Source organism: Macrobrachium rosenbergii, chromosome 55, assembly GCF_040412425.1.
Source record: "Macrobrachium rosenbergii isolate ZJJX-2024 chromosome 55, ASM4041242v1, whole genome shotgun sequence".
In the NCBI taxonomy this organism is placed as follows: domain Eukaryota; kingdom Metazoa; phylum Arthropoda; class Malacostraca; order Decapoda; family Palaemonidae; genus Macrobrachium; species Macrobrachium rosenbergii.
The window spans coordinates 36175268-36192758 of NC_089795.1; the positions used below are offsets into that span (position 1 = coordinate 36175268).

The window sequence follows — 17491 nt, forward strand, 5'->3', positions numbered from 1 at the left end:
GTTTCCACGATGAGATATCCTTTTTAGTGAAATATTTCAATAATAATTGTTTTCCATCATGACTTTTTCAGATCCCTAAATAAACTGCTACTACAGAAAATGACTCGGCAACACCTGAATCGACTGTGCCGAAACTAAAGATGTATGCAAGTTTCCCTTTCGTGCATGATGATACTTTTAGGAGAAAATGCACAGCCATTATTCAAAAAGAGTTTTCCAGCTTTAAACCTGAAAATCATCCCGAAAAATCCCTTTACAATAGGGTCTCTGTTCAGAGTCAAAGACCGGCTCAGTCCTCTGTTTTCGTCAGCGTTGTTTACAAGTACACTTGCCCGGGATGTGATCACGGGATATACATATGTGGGATGCACGAGGAGGCTGTTGAAGGTCCGCAGATTCCAGGGCATAAGTCATAGAACAGGTAGCAGTTATCTAATCCTGAGCAATCAAATATACAAATCATTCAAAATTATGTAAAACTTATATTGACAGCAAGGATTTTTCCATCCTAGGCCGAGTGCAGAACAACAACGACTTAACCATCCTAGAATCCATAATTATCAGGAAGACTGTGCCGTCGTTAAATACTCAATCGTCCTCAGTGAAATTGTTTATAGCCTAGTTTGGGCAACTGGTTTTCCTCCCTCTGTTTGTACTTATTTATGTTAGTCTTGTTCTTTCTTTCATATAGGTAGGTTGTTTTAAGATTTTAGTGAACTCCTTTTACTCATTATTGACTTGTCTTGGAATGAGGTGTTTTGTTTTAAATATTTTACTACATAAAGAGCTGTTGCCATTGCATTAATTTGTTATTGATGTTCGCAAATTATATTATATTTTATAGCCTTGAAAATGCGACTTGGAATTCGTCATGAACGTCGGCATTGAAAATAAACTGTAGATGATGAGGATGCCTTTCCTACTGCTTCCTTCGTGATGTATATATATATATATATATATATATATATATATATATATATATATATATATATATATATATATATATATATTACTAAAAGGACCTCATTCAAACTGCATGGTATCTATAGATACCATCCAGTTTGAAATGTGAGGTCCTTATAATTTAGTTAATGCACAGAACAATTGTGTATGTGATAAAGTTAATATATACGTATGTATACATATATGTGTGTGTTAGTGTGTGTATTAACAGATAGTTAGACACAGAGATAGATGCATAGATAGAAAGATATATATATATATATATATATATATATATATAAAGATATATATATATATATATATATATATATATATATATATATATATATATATATATATACATATATATATATATAAATACATATATATATATATATATATATATATATATATATATATATATATACATATATATATATATACATATATGCATATATATAAGAGCAGTACGGATAGGAAGAACAGTCAGCTCATCATTGATATATTTATTAATAGGTGCGCTTCAGGATCACCCATATCCCATCTTTTCTGGCTAAAAGATACAAAACACTAATTAAAACTGACAACAGAGCTTACAAAATTAAAATGCTTTAAAAGATTGAAAAATGACAATGACAAAACAAGAAATAGATTACCTTCAGTAGTAAAGTCCAGAGGATGAAAACTGAATAAGAGTAAACAAGGTTAGCAAGTAAACAAGAAAGGCGGGGGGGGGGGGTTACTATAGTACGACCGTTTTAGGAAGAGACTTTGCCCCTCTTAAACTGACCATTAACCTTCTGACTTCAAGCTCTCATTGTTTGCGCCTGTTATCAAGCACGTGTACTATAATAGAAAGTTCTGAATGAAGTTTTGTTGTCCCACTTAAATTTTAGATAAAAAAAAATTCAATATATGAAAATGATAGATGCAAGAAATTTGAAACCTAGATGTGTTTTTCATTTTCAGTTTTGTTTATTTGGATGCTGTACTGAGCAATGTTCTTGAGATTACGTCATCTACTATAGTTTTTATTACTGTTCCTTTGCTGTTATCAAAAGTCATATAATTGTGATATAGTTTGGAGCTTTTGAATTGTTTTCTTTCGTGTATGCCGTGATCAAATGATTTCACCTCCTTGCTGTATCAAGGTTGAATTTTCACTGTGCACCTATAAAATAGCTCATAATAAATATTCTTTAAATATTGTTACACCCATATATATATATATATATATATATATATATATATATATATTATATATATATATATATATATAATATTTAAAGAATGTTTATTATGAGCTATTTTATAGCTGTACAGTGAAAATTCAACCTTGATACAGCAAGGGGAGGTAAAGACGGATTACGGCATGCAATGAAAGAAAGCAATTCAAAAAAACTATATCAAATTATATATATATATATATATATATATATATATATATATATATATATATATATATATATATTATATATCTCTCTCTCTTTATATACAGTATTAGATTTACCTGTTCTTTTAAAGCACTGTCATATGATACTCATCATCCTGCTGTGGCATTTCTGTTATATGTAGATTTTTAAAGATATTTCTGCCACTTTCTGTCGAAAAAACAGATCTATATTTCAATTTATTTCAATTTCAGTGTTCAACAGGATATCACACAACAAGGGAAAGCAATAAATTTATTTACAATCGAAGTATGAGGAGACATTACTTATGAAGAATCCTCGTCAGAGGATGCTACATCGATAACAAAAGAATCTATATATTTATCAATGCAAACATCTCTTGAAGCGTCATCTCTTTTATATCTTCGGCATGTCTCACATCATTAGCCCAGTTGTCAGAAGATATGGATTCAATTGTTCTTTTGACCAAAGGAAGCAGGTCTGATTTTTTAAATGATTCTTCTTTGCCACGTATGATTTCACCTGCCCCATATCAGTTCTGTTGCATTATACTGGCAGTGATATGTAGGCAGCCTAACCACTATGTCCATGATCTCTTGCCAGTCTGTCAATCACGTAATCATTTTCTTTACATGAATGTCTTTGCAACTTTACTAATTTTTTATTAGCCAGTCTTTAACTTCATCCTTTTTGGCAGACATTGTCGGAGGTTTATTAATTAGAACTGAATGATAAGAGCGTTATCCAACACTATGATGGCAGATGGCCCTATATTGGGAAGAAGCTGGGTTTTAAACCATTTTTCAAACACTGCAGAATTCATCTGAATTTCTAGATTGCGTATCCCTTGTCAGCTGGGTGCTTGATCATTGATAAAAATATTACCCAGAAATGTGGTTAATATTGCAACCAATATTGTGATTGTGTCTACTTACTCAATGTTATTGATGTACAATTAGAAGGAATAAATCATAGGTAAAAATTTTTATTCTGTCACTCTCTCTCTCTCTCTCTCTCTCTCTCTCTCTCTCTTTCTCTTTTTTTTTTTTTTTTTGCCCAGCTAGTGGAATAGTAAGGAACCATAAAAATGATGAACATTCTTTATGATTAGTTTTCTGACGAATATACAAATAATTTTTAACTATAATACACAACTGTGATGTAGCTGTCCTTTACGATTCAAACAGAATTAGAGAAAATGACAAAAAAAAAAAAAGAAGACTGTCATCCTCAATCAGTGCAGTGCTTATACCTCTGGCAACACTAAACCCCGATATATAGTACTTATCCTATGTTTATTTATTTGTGTTGTTACATTAATTGCATAATATCTATATCAGGATCGCTACTATCACAATATTATCATATAAATAAAACAGGTTAATTTGCAGCAAACAACAAATACAAACGCTATTACAATGATTGTTTACGATTTCGTGCGTCTGGTAGCATGCTACGGGTGACTACCGTCTGAAAACCCTCGGATTGTGGTAAAGTGTGAGGTCTCATCTCGGCCGTAATCAAAGGGTTAATTAAAAGTCATCATGAAATGGTGACGATGCAACTACAGATTTAAAAATTGAACTCCAAAGTCACACGCAAGTGAGCTGCTTAATCTTCGAAATGTTACAAGGGCAAGCCCACTACCTGATGAAATATGTATAATATGTTTCCGTAGTGTAGTGGTTATCATGCGCGCACGCCAAAACCCCAGTTCGATACGGAAACATCTGCATTACATATTCTTCATTTTCCTCCATAGCTTCGTACCTTTGGAAATCTAAAAGTTGGTATATGGTGCTTCATTAATAGGACATATTATCATAACATTATGAAAACAACAATTAGGTCACTATATGGTTTATATTTTATCTCTACGCACGAATGATGCAGAACCAGAAGTCTTACGTTCTGTAAAACAGGTATAAAAAATGAAATGTTCTCCTTCACTTTATCGTTGTAGTTCCTTAATGTTTTATCTTACTGATTTTAGAAATCACGGTTTAGTTTACAATAAACGTCATTATTTTCTGGTATGACCAAACTTTATAAAGTTTTGTAAAACCTAATTATGAATCTTATAAAAATGCTAAAATATTTCAAGTTTTCTGAGCTTTACTATATATTAAAATGAAACGTATATGTGATTCCTGTCTAGTCACAGGGCAGAAAATGAAATCATGATCAAAAGCATGGAAAAAAGGCAAACGTCTCAAAGAGACACCTAAGAGTCCAACCTTTCATGGGGATAATTATGTGAAACTTTCGGTCTCCCATATCAATGGATCAGTCCAGGCTACACAAACATACCTGTGAAAACTGAAATTACACTAATAATGAATGATTCAAAAGATATTAATATTTTGCTTTGACCCTTTGCAGGAAATTATATTTCTATTCTCATGATCTTTGCTGGAAATTATATTTATAATGCTTGCTTTGTCCTTTGCTAGAAATTATATTGCTCTGACCCTTTGCTGGAAATTATATGCATATTGCTTGTTTGACCCTTCCGGGGGAATTATATTTATACATTCTTGCCGAATTGCTGATATTAGATTCAAATTAGCTCTTTCAGTACTTCGTTGAAAATTGCAGTAATACAACATAACCTTTTCCGATAATTTCCCGAAAAATTATATTTCTCGTGTTCCTGATCAATATTACCTATGTTTTTAGCTAGAAAACTAAACGCAGACCATCACCGAGGAACTTCAAATCTTCATCAACAAATTTTGTTAGTCTAACCAAATAGGACTCGGAATTTGTTGTTAGAAATCGATTCTCGCCTCGTGTGAAAAGAAAAATACCGGAATAAGAAAAGTTTAAGAAGAAGAAAGAGTCTCTGAGACCACTTTTAGAAAATGAGACTTTTTCTAGTACTTTAGGACTTAGAAAATGAGAACTGGAAAACCCCAAAGAAAATATTATGGTGAGAAAAAAATGGGAAAAAATGTACAAGCAGACTTATGGGCGGTGGGGGTGGTGCATAGGCTTTGAAAGAACACTGTCAGTTATTTTTAAATTCTATCTGTGTACCGAATGTCTTCCTCTGTTCTTTTTAGAATATCTTCTGGGATTTCCTTTAGACAATCAAATTAAAACATTGGTTAATTTTCCCTATAAGCGAAGTTTCTCTCTTTCTCTCTTCTCTCTAACACCCTCTCTCCTTATTTCCCTGTCATCCACTGGAGCATTCTTTCAAAGCAATGCAAGCTGACTTCAGTAAATCTGCCTTTTATTTATTCGCGCCTAAATAACAATTCAGCATTCCAATTCTGAAGTAAAATTTTCACAGAGAATTGGCTGTAGAATCATGTACTATTCGAAGCAAAGAATTGGGCACCTGGATTTTAACTTTAGGAATTTCTGATTTTATATTCAGTTTCTATGATGATGGAATAGTTAGCGAAACAATGATTTCCTAACTACTATCCTGAAAGGCATTCTTCTTGCATTAATGAATCATTAATAAATCGAAAAATATTTTTCTAATCAGTGAAACAAAGCTTAGCATTTTACTCCTAGGAGCAACACAATGTTTTTATTGTAAAAAGGTTTTTCCTGTATAGATGAACAAAGCATGTAGATACGTGGAATATCGATGAGAATAGTTAAATGAAATGACAATACACAAAAAAAAAACCAGGTTTCGTAGTAAAATAAATAAATCAGTTTGCTAAAAGCTGAAAAACAGTGGCAAGTGACTTTTAATGTTCAACACTAGGCTACTTCAACTGCAAACGAGATCTATGGCAGTTCGCCATTTTTACGTTTTTCCTGGCGATTTAGTTTGATATATTCTCTGTGAGACAGGTAGCAACAATTTAAAGTAATTTAGCCTTGTGATTCTGACTTCGTGGGTCCAGGAAAACATAAAAGAGGAAAACAAAGGGGGAATTTCATATGAGCTTAAGGCTCTTGTTACTGAGGAAGATATTACGTAAAACACGTGGGCAAATTTGCAGGAGTGTATTTACATAAATAACATTAGTACGGGAAAGAGAGAATGCTAGTAGATTATTGATCCTGAAGGATTCCTAAGGATGAATGAAAATGGGGATTCAGATACAGTCCAAGAAGCTTAACGATATAGGGTCCCTCTGAAATGAGAGATATGCACATTATACACCAGAAATGAAAAATAGACAAAAGAATAATGAATTCAAGCTGCACTGAGGGTGCCAAGAGGCTTTGATGAATTAATGATAGTTTAGCACTGACGACACTCGAGGAGCACGGACATTTGACAAGTGATTCGGTGATTACTGGCTCACAATTGAAGTAAATATTACGAGACAAAAAGCGTCGACTGAATGGAGGTCTTCAGGCACATTACCGTAAGACAGAGATGAAAGTGGTCCGTGGATGACTTCCGATTTCCGAGACGAGTTTCTTCCACGTGTTAGGATGCAAGGGCTTCAGAAAAGGGCAATGCATGGGGAATTTCGAAGGGCCGGGCAAATGGAGTCATCATGGGCATCACGGCTAGGTCAACGGTGGAAGCGAACATGTGGCTCGCGGTCGAGTGGCACGGGAGAGAAAGTATACTTTAAAAGAGGCCACGTGGTTTAGGGCACTGCCAGGGCAGGTGTCTGGGATCTTCTTCACTCCCTGTCTTCCAGCGCACATGTGAGGCTGCAGCCTCGTGGTTTCTGCTTTTATCTCCTCCTATGGGCAGGGGCATGTCCAACACATAGGGGAGTTGAGTCATGGTCAGCTGATGCCCGCAGGGGGTTTTGCCTGTAAGAAAACAACCAGACAGACTTACTTTTTGCCTTGGGAAGGATCTGGGCTTAAGGGTGTGCCTTCAATCCGTTTTAAACCCTTGTATTCTGACCGTGCAAGAGTCGATAGACAGATGTGTCTATCGATCGAGCAGCTTGCAGTAAATGAAAACAACAAAACAAACAACAAAAAAAAAAAAAGGAGAGCAATTTTCATGAGTTCTTGCTAATCATAATATATATATATATATATATATATATATATATATATATATATATATATATATATATATATATATATATATTATATATATTCTGTACATTTAATTTTCATCTTGTTTTATCATCTTCAGATATTCTTATTTTATCTCAGTAAGATATTCAGTAATATTTATTCAGTAATTATTATTATTATTATTATTATTATTATTATTATTATTATTATTATCATGGTGTGCATACATTTTAATGGAATGAGCCAAAAACCCATGTCCATAATAATTATTATTAGTTTATTGTCATGTTACTTTTTTTTTTAATTCAATTAAATCTGCAAACAACCTGAAGTTCTGCTGATATGCAAAATTTTTTCATAGTATTTATTGACATTAAATAGGTTTTATCCTGAGTTAACTGGATACTGCAGTTACTTTAGTCATACTGATTAGATAGAAACATCAAGGAGCTATAGAATTAGAGATTGAACTCATTCAAAGGTACAAGACTAGCTAGTATTACAAGCAGCGCAACAAAACATTGCAATCATGTTGAAACATGTTTCCGTAGTGTAGTGTTTATCAAGTAAACTCTGCAAGGTCCTCAGGTCTGATCGAAGGGAAACATCTGCATTACCCTCGTGTTTCAGCAGGCTTTTGTTAACATAGCTTTCACACATGGCCACTTTGAAGTGTGCTGGTTGGTATGGAGCTGTCGCTCAATAGGACATCTTATTTCATGACATTATGAAAAGCAGTGTAGTTTATTTTAGATTATCATCCCAAGTGTAAACACCTGTTACCTTTGCAATCGAAATGTGGAGGCACATAAACACCTCGCAATGAAAAAACCTTCTTACCAAGTGAGGAGAGTTGTTTGAATACACATATTAAACGAGACCTTATTTTCTAATCTAGACTTAATTATATGTGTATAAATTTTGAATGATGCCTTATGGCCCACTTGCATTGTAACTGGTGTTCAACTAGACATTTTATAGAAACTGCTATTTACATATATTGTACATGTAAATGCATGTTCTGTATATAGCAAGAAATCTTTATCCGTATATGTATATGATTCCATGTGTGTAGTCACAGGACAGAAATGAAATTACATGATTAAAAGCCTAACGTTTCCTAAATCCTAACTAAAGAGTGATAATTATAATTTTAAGTTTCATCTGCGTCTATATATCATCAGTTATTGGCATCTTGGCCTTAAAAATTTCTGGAAAAAGGTTAAGGAGAGAAAGAGAGATTAAACCTTTCTCAAGTAAGACTTTTTCCAGTGCATTTAAATCTCAAGCCAACTGTAAAATGAAAAGTGAGAACAGGACAGTCTCTGGAAATAATATACTGTAGATATTAAAAAGTGTACAATCACAAAGAGGTATGCAGACTTACTGTTGAGAGGTACATAAGAAAAGTGCATAAGCTTGAAAAGAATACTGAATTTGATGTAAGCTCAATATTTGGTAAAATCATTTCAAAATACTTTTTCAAACCACCGATTATGTTCCTCTTTGTTCTTTTAGAATCTCTGCAAATCAAGAAGTTGTGGCCTTCTTTTGGCAGCCGCAAATTACCAAATTGCTGCTAATTACTCACCTCTCTCTCTCTCTCTCTCTCTCTCTCTCTCTCTCTCTCTCTCTCTCTCTCTCTCTCTCTCTCTCTCTCCTATTTTCCCTCATCCTCTTTGAGTATTTTTCAAGCTCATGAGCTTCAAACACACCTCTAAACATTAAGTCTGTATTGTATACTTTCTCATATTTATATAATTTCTGCAAACATTGTTCTGTTTATAGTTTTCATTTTTCAGTTGGGTTGAGTGCTGACCGCAGGATCATGTAACTGGATATTTTATTTATGTATTAGATACTTTGGCAAGTCTTTAGACTGTACAATTCCCTGACATGATATCAGTGTTTTTATGTAGTCCTGATGGTGGGAATAGATCCTTTTCTTGTTTATATATATTCATTTCCCTTTTTTATCTTGTTTTATCTCTTCAGATATTCAGTAATATGTTTCAGTAATGGTCACTGGTATTTATTATTATTATTATTATTATTATTATTATTATTATTATTATTATTATTATTATCGTGGTGTGCATACATTCTAATGGAACAAGCCAAAAGGCCATGTTCATTATTATTAGTTAACATGTTATTTTTTTTTTTGAATCTCTTAACTTTGCAAACAACCTTAAGTTCTGGTGAAATATAAAATCTTTCCATAGTATTTATGGACAGTAAATGGATTTTATTCTGAGTCAACGGAATATTGCAGTTACTTTAGTCATACTGATTAGGTAACAACACCAATGAGCTATAAAATTAGAGATTGAACTCATTTCAAAGGAGAAACAAGAGCCTTTCCTGGAAAAAAGACTACCCTAATGTACAAGCAAGCCCAGCAAAAAATGACAAGCACGTTAAACATGTTTTCCCAAAAAGTAGTTATCACATGCGCTTCTGCACGCCATAAAGGTCCTGGTTCGATCCAGGCGGAAACATCTGCATTACCTCGTGTTTCAGCGGGCTTTTTCGTCCATAGCTTACACATGTACATCTGAAGTGTGCTGGTTGGCATGGTGCTGTCGCTTGATAGGACATCTTATTTCATGACATTATGAAAGCATCATAGTAATCATTAGGTCACTATGATGATGTATTTTGCATCTACCTGGTTAAATTTGATTGCTTAGTAATTGAAGATCTGTAGTCTCACAGTGTAGTTTATTTAGTTATCATCCATGTAAACACCTGTTACCTTTGGTAATCGAAATGTGGAAGCAAATAAACACCACGCAATGAAATCTTTCCTTGCCAAATGAGGAGAGTTCGTTTGTATACATATTAAACGACCTTATTTTCTTATCTAGACCTAATTATATGTGTATAAAATTTTGAATGATGCCTTATTACACTTGCATTGTACCTTTGGTGTTGAATTAGACATTTTATAGAAACTGCTATTTACATATATTGTACACTCGGCAAGAAAAGTGAAGATACAGTTTTTTAAACTTCGGACATATATTGCTAAATAATGAGGCATCTGGCAACTTTAGAAAGGGGAGGAGCTTCAGTCTTATTGTGCTTGTTTTGCTTGACCTCCTATAACTTTCAATCATATTCTACGGTTCTGAAATCATTGATACTTTCAATGCAGTAGTGTGCTTTTTACAGTATTCGTTCAAGTTGTAATTTGCAGCGACAGTTCTGAGGCAAAATAAACATTTTTCCACATAATCTACGAAGTAACCTTGCACATATGAATTTATGACACCGCAATGAACGGAATGCTTGCATAATCAAACACGATCTTCCATAATGAAATCAAAGTTGAATTTGAGCAATGTCCAACGAAAAAAACTTGGGGAAACAATAAAGGAACGAAATGCAATGTTATGGAGGGAGAGAGAGAGAGAGAGAGAGAGAGAGAGAGAGAGGAGAGAGAGAGAGAGAGAGAGAGAGAGAGAGAGTTTGTTGTTGTGTGTTTCAGGGCCATATGTAGAGCTACCATTTATTTTTTTTTTTTTTCTTCTAGAGATTGGAGGATACTATATTTGTATAGTATGTTTTAGCAATGAGAAAGAGAGAGAGAGAGAGAGAGAGAGAGAGAGAGGAGAGAGAGAGAGAGAGACTATGGCAACGTTAAGAAACATCCAGTTACTTGTGTTTTCAACGCCGAAGTTAGCGCGGTACTCCGCACATCTTAGAGAACACTCTTGTGGATTTAAATAGATTGGGTCAACCTGCCCTAGCTGTCACAACATTTACTGCCATTAATTTCAGCTGACCTTTAACACCGTGAAATACAAATATGAATCTATAAAAATTAAAGAAATTATCATTACCTCGTATGATGATGCAATAATAAGCCTGTTCATAACGGAAAACGAGTAAATATTGCCGTTCTGATAAAAAGCACTACACCGAGATATCCATACACTATCTTTTAGATCTCTATGAACAAAGTCATCTGAGAAATTCTGGTTACTTCAGACATGCATGGTGTTTTTAAGTATCTGAACGTTTTTGTTTTGCAGATTTAACATATATGATATAATTTGCATTGTATTTTCATATTCTAGAGTAAATTTACCGAGATTATGTGTTTTCTGTAAGAAAAAAATTAAAATTCGATGAACGAAATCTAATGAAAACTGTATCCTCACTTTTCTTGCCGAGTGTACATGTACCTATAAGTGCCATTTGCCAAGTGCATGTTCTGTATATAGCAAGAAGTCTTTATCCATATATGTATATGATTCCATGTGTGTAGTCACAGGACAGAAATGAAATTTACATGATTAAAAGCCTAACGTTTCCTAACCTAACCTAAAGAGTGATAATTATAATTTTAAGTTTCATCAGCGTCTATGTATCATCAGTTATTGACATCTTGGCCCTGAAAAAAATTATGAAAAAAAGGTTAAGGAGAGAGAAAGAGAGATTGAACCTTTCTTAAGTAAGACTTTTTCCAGTGCATTTAAATCTCAACCTAACTGTAAAATGAAAAGTGAGAACAGGACAGTCTCTAGAAATAATATACTGTAGATAATAAAAAGTGTACAATGCAAAGAGGTATAGGCAGACTTACTGTTGAGAGGTGTGACTGAAAAGTGCTTAGGCTTTGAAAAGAATACTGAATTTGATGTAAGCCCAATATTCGGTATAATCATTTCAAAATACTTTCTCAAACCACCGATTTTGTTCCGCTTATTCTTTTAGAATCTCTGCAAATCAAGAAGTTGTGGCCTTCTTTGGGTAGTCAAATTACTACCAGATTGCTGCTAATTACCCACCTCTCTCTCTCTCTCTCTCTCTCTCTCTCTCTCTCTCTCTCTCTCTCTCTCCCCTATTTTCCCCTTTCATCCTCTTTGAGTATTCTTTTCGAAGCTCACGGAGTTTTCAGCCACACCTCTAAACAATAAGTCTGTATTGTACACTTTCTGATAATTATATAATTTCCCGACATTATGTTCTGTTTATAGTTTTTATTTTCAGCTGGGTTGAGTGCTGACTGCAGAATCATGTAACTTGATATTTTATTTATATATTAGGTACTTTGGCAAGTCTTTAGTCTGTAAAATTCCTTGACATGATGTCAGTGTTTTTATTTAGTCCTGATGATGGGAATAGATCCCAGAAACGCTGGGTTAAATGAACAAGAGAAACCATTGCTATTCTTTGTTCTCTTGTGTTTATGATTAATTAAGAACGTCGGTAAAAACGCAATTTAGTAGTTTACTGCGCAAAATATGCAACAGAATCTTTTTGAGTTTTCCGGTGTAGATGAATCAGTATCACCAGGAAAGCAGTTGGACACAGCGCAGAAACATTTACAGATAAAGACGATATAAAAAAAAGCCGCAGTGTGCAATATCTAACTTATAATCATCATACAAGTAACGCCCAACGAAGCTTACGAAATAGATAAACATCCTATCAACAAGAAAACTCTAATACGGAATCAGTGACGATACAGATAGATAGGAAGCCAGGTTTTTGTAGCTAAAACATAAGAAATTAAATAAAACGGGAAAGAGAAAAATCACCGGCAGACGACATTTAAACATTGCACGACCGTTGGCTAGTTCTCTTTTATTCTTATTATTGCTCCTTGTCTTGCTTATATTTTTCTCTTTTTTCCCTTTTGTCTTGTTTTATCTCTTCAGATAATCGGTCTCAAGTTTCAGTAATGGTCACTGGTATTTATTATTATTATTATTATTATTATTGTTATTATTATTATTAGTGTGCACACATCCTAGTGGAACAAGCCAAAAGGCCATGTCCTCTATTATTAGTTTATTGTTATGTTACTTTTTTTTAATTCCTTTAAATCTGCAGAAAACCTGAAGTTCTGCAGAAATGCAAAATCTTTCCGTAGTATTTTGTGTCAATGGAATACTGTATTGCATTTAATTAAGTCATACTGATTAGGTAGCAACACCAAGCAACTACAGAATTAAAAATTGAACTCATTCAAAGTAGAAGCAGAGCCCTTAATGGAACAAGGCTACCTAATGTTACAAGCAAGCCCACCAAAATATGACACGCATGTTTAAACATGTTTCCGTAGTGTAGTGGTTATCACGTGCGCTTCACACGCGCAAGGTCCCCGGTTCGATCCCGGGCGGAAACATCTGCATTACACTCATGTTTCCGCAGGCTTTTTCGTCCATAGCTTACATGTACCTTTGGAGTGTGCTGGTTGGTATGGTGCTGTCGCTTAATAGGACATTATTTCATAACATTATGAAAAACAACTGTAGTCATTAGGTCACTATGATGGTTGTATATTCTACATCTACCTGGTTAACCTGCTTGTGCTTACTAACTGAGAACCAGAAGTCTTACGTTCTGGTTTATTCAGTTATCATTCATGTAAACCCCTGTTGCCTTCGGGAATCGAAATGTGGAAGCACATAACACCACACAATGAAAACCTTTCTTACCAAGTGGGGTGAGTCTCTTTGTTTACCTAATAAACGTCATTATTTTCTCATCTAAGCCTAATTGTACGTTTATAAAATTTTGTAAATGATGCCTAATTAGATATCTTATAGAAGCTGCTGGTATCTACATATACATGTATCTATATGTGCCTTTTGGCAAGTGCATTTACTATTTATATACAACAAGAAGTCTATACGTATATGTATATGATTCCATGTGTCTAGTCACAGGGCAGAAATGAAATGTCATGATTAAAAGCATGAAAAAAGGCGAAGGTATACAAAGAGACACCTAAGCCTAAGCCTAACCTTTCATAAATTAATTATGACCTAAACTTTCATCAACGTCTCCATATCATTTATGGATCAGTGTGAATTACAATACACAAACATACCTGTGAAAACTGAAGTTTATGCTAATAATGATGATAATGATATTAATATTTCTTGCTTTGACCCTTTGCAGGAAATTATATTTCTATTCCTTGCGTTGATCCTTTGCTGGAAGTTATATTTATAATGCTTGCTTTGTCCCTTTACTAGAAATATATTGCTCTGACCCTTTGCTGGAAATTATATGCATATTGCTTGCTTTGACCCTTCCGGGGAATTATATTTATACAGCTTGCTTTGACCCTTGCTGGATATTAGATTCAAATTGCTTGCTTTCAGTACTTCGTTGAAAATTGCAGTAATACAATATAACCTTTCTCTCCAACACTTCAGATTTCACGTGTCTCCTGATCAATATTACCTTGTGTTTAGTACAATGAAGAAGAACCAAACGCAGACCATCACCACTAATTAAATCTTCTTCACAATCAAACCGCAACTAGCTCAGTTGATAAAAATCCAGATTAGAGCAATTCCAGACGCCACTTCGTTGTTATAAATCGATCAGGTATTGGCATCTTGGCCCTAAAGAAAAGAAAAATACCGGAATAAGAAAAGTTTAAGAAGAGAGAAAGACAGATTGAGACCATCTTTTGAATGAGACTTTTTCAGTACATTTAAATCTCAAGCTTACTGTAAAATGAGAACTGAGAACAGAACACAATGTCGAAAAATATTATGGTGAAGATAGAAAAAAGTGTGCAATAGAGGTACAAGCAGACTTACTGTCGAGAGGTGTGGCTGGATAGTGCATAGGCTTTGAAAAGAATACTGTCACTGGTGTAAACATAATATTCTGTATAATGATTTCAAAATACTATCTCCTACTACCGATTGTCTTCCTCTTGTTCTTTTAGAATATCTTTAAATCAAGAAGTTTTCGCCTTCCCTAGACAATCAAATTACTTTCACATTGCTGCTAATTACTCCCCCCCCCTCTCTCTCTCTCTCTCCCTCCTTATTTCCCCTGTTATCCTCTTTGAGCATTCTTTTCAAAGCCCATGGCGTTTCCAGCCTCACCTCCAAACAGTAAATCTGCCTTTTTATTGTATACTTTCTGATATTTATATTATTTCCTGGCATTATCTTCTGTCCATAGTTTTCATTTTTCACTTGGGTTAAGAGCTGGCTGTAGAATCATGTAACTAGGTATTCCGTGTATGTATCTGGCACCTGGATGAGTATTTAGACTTTATAATCTCCTGATTTTATATTCGTGTTTCTATGATGATGGGAATAGTATACCGAAACGTTGGTTTAAATGAACAAGAGAAATGATTGCCATTCTTCTTGCTGTCCTGTGCAATTCATTAAGTAAATCGAAAAATATTTTAAGTAATCAAGAAAAACAAAGCATTTTACTGTGCAAAAGATGCAACACAATGTTTTTTGAAGTGGCCATAAAAAGTTTTTCCTGTATAAGCTTGAACAGTTTGCGATGTAGTTGCTGCACATATCGATAAATAGTTAAATGAAATGACAATACAGAAAAATTAGAAAACCAGATTTCGTAGTAAAATAAATCAGTAAATAAAACGAGGAAAAAACAGTGGTAGATGACTTTTTAATGTTCTACGACACAAGGCTAGTTCTTTTTTTACTTAATTTTATCGCTCCTTTTCTTGTGTGTGTATATATATATATATATATATATATATATATATATATATATATATATATATATATATATATATATATATATATATATATATATATATACTTGTATATACTGTATTTCCCCTTTTCATCTTGTTTTATCTCTTCAGATATTCAGTAATATGTTTCAGGTCACTTAATACTGATATTTATTATTATTATTATTATTATTATTATTATTATTATTATTATTATTATTATTATCGTGGTGTGCATATATTCTAATGGAACAGCCAAAAACCCATGTCCATAATAATTATTATTAACATGTGTCATGTTACTTTTTTTAATTCAATTAAAATCTGCAAACAACCTGAGTTCTGCTGATATGCAAAATTTTTCATAGTATTTATTGACATTAAATAGGTTTTATCCTGAGTTAACGGGATACTGCAGTTACTTTAGTCATACTGATTAGATAGAAACATCAAGGAGCTATAGAATTAGAGATTGAACTCATTCAAAGGAACAAGACTAGCTAATATTACAAGCAGCGCAACAAAACATTGCAATCATGTTGAAACATGTTTCCGTAGTGTAGTGGTTATCACGTGCGCTTCACACGCGCAAGGTCCCCGGTTCGATCCCGGGCGGAAACATCTGCATTACCCTCATGTTTCAGCAGGCTTTTTCGTTCATAGCTTACACACATATACTTGAAGTGTGCTGGTTGGTATGGTGCTGTCGCTCAATAGGACATCTTATTTCATGACATTATGAAAAGCAGTGTAGTTTATTTAGTTATCATCCATGTAAACACCTGTTACCTTTGGTAATCGAAATGTGGAGGCACATAAACACCACGCAATGAAAACCTTCTTTACCAAGTGAGGAGAGTTGTTTGAATACATATTAAACGACCTTATTTTCTAATCTAGACCTAATTATATGTGTATAAAATTTTGAATGATGCCTTATGACACTTGCATTGTAACTTTGGTGTTCAATTAGACATTTTATAGAAACTGCTATTTACATATATTGTACATGTATCTATAAGTGCCATTTGCCAAATGCATGTTCTGTATATAGCAAGAAGTCTTTATCCATATGTGTATATGATTCCATGTGTGTAGTCACAGGACAGAAATGAAATTACATGATTAAAAGCCTAACGTTTCCTAACCTAACCTAAAGAGTGATAATTATAATTTTAAGTTTCATCAGCGTCTATATATCATCAGTTATTGACATCTTGGCCCTTAAAAAAATTTCTGGAAAAAAAGGTTAAGGAGAGAGAAAGAGAGATTAAACCTTTCTCAAGTAAGACTTTTTCCAGTGCATTTAAATCTCAAGCTAACTGTAAAATGAAAAGTGAGAACAGGACAGTCTCTGGAAATAATATACTGTAGATATTAAAAAGTGTACAATGCAAAGAGGTATAGGCAGACTTACTGTTGAGAGGTGTTGCTGAAAAGTGCATAAGCTTTGAAAAGAATACTGAATTTGATGTGTTCAATATTCAGTAAAATCATTTCAAAAAATACTTTCTCAAAACACTTGATTATGTTCACTTGTTGTTTTTAGAATCTCTGCAAATCAAGTTAGTTGGCCTTTTGGGCAGTCAAAGTACTACCACATTGCTGCTAATTACTCACCTCTCTCTCTCTCTCTCTCTCTCTCTCTCTCTCTCTCTCTCTCTCTCTCTCTCTCTCTCTCTCTCTCTCTCTC

The 17491-nt window shown here is 33.8% G+C and overlaps 1 protein-coding gene and 2 non-coding genes across 5 annotated transcripts in view; all 3 read left to right on the plus strand.

The window, feature by feature from the left end:
- Nucleotides 1–17491, plus strand: part of sip3 (septin interacting protein 3) — a 315555-nt gene that overhangs the window by 180722 nt on the left and 117342 nt on the right. The gene's annotated exons all lie outside the window — the stretch shown is intronic.
- TRNAV-CAC (transfer RNA valine (anticodon CAC)) lies at nucleotides 13386–13458 on the plus strand. The gene has a single exon. It is a non-coding gene; the product is annotated as a tRNA-Val (tRNA).
- Nucleotides 16347–16419, plus strand: TRNAV-CAC (transfer RNA valine (anticodon CAC)). The gene has a single exon. It is a non-coding gene; the product is annotated as a tRNA-Val (tRNA).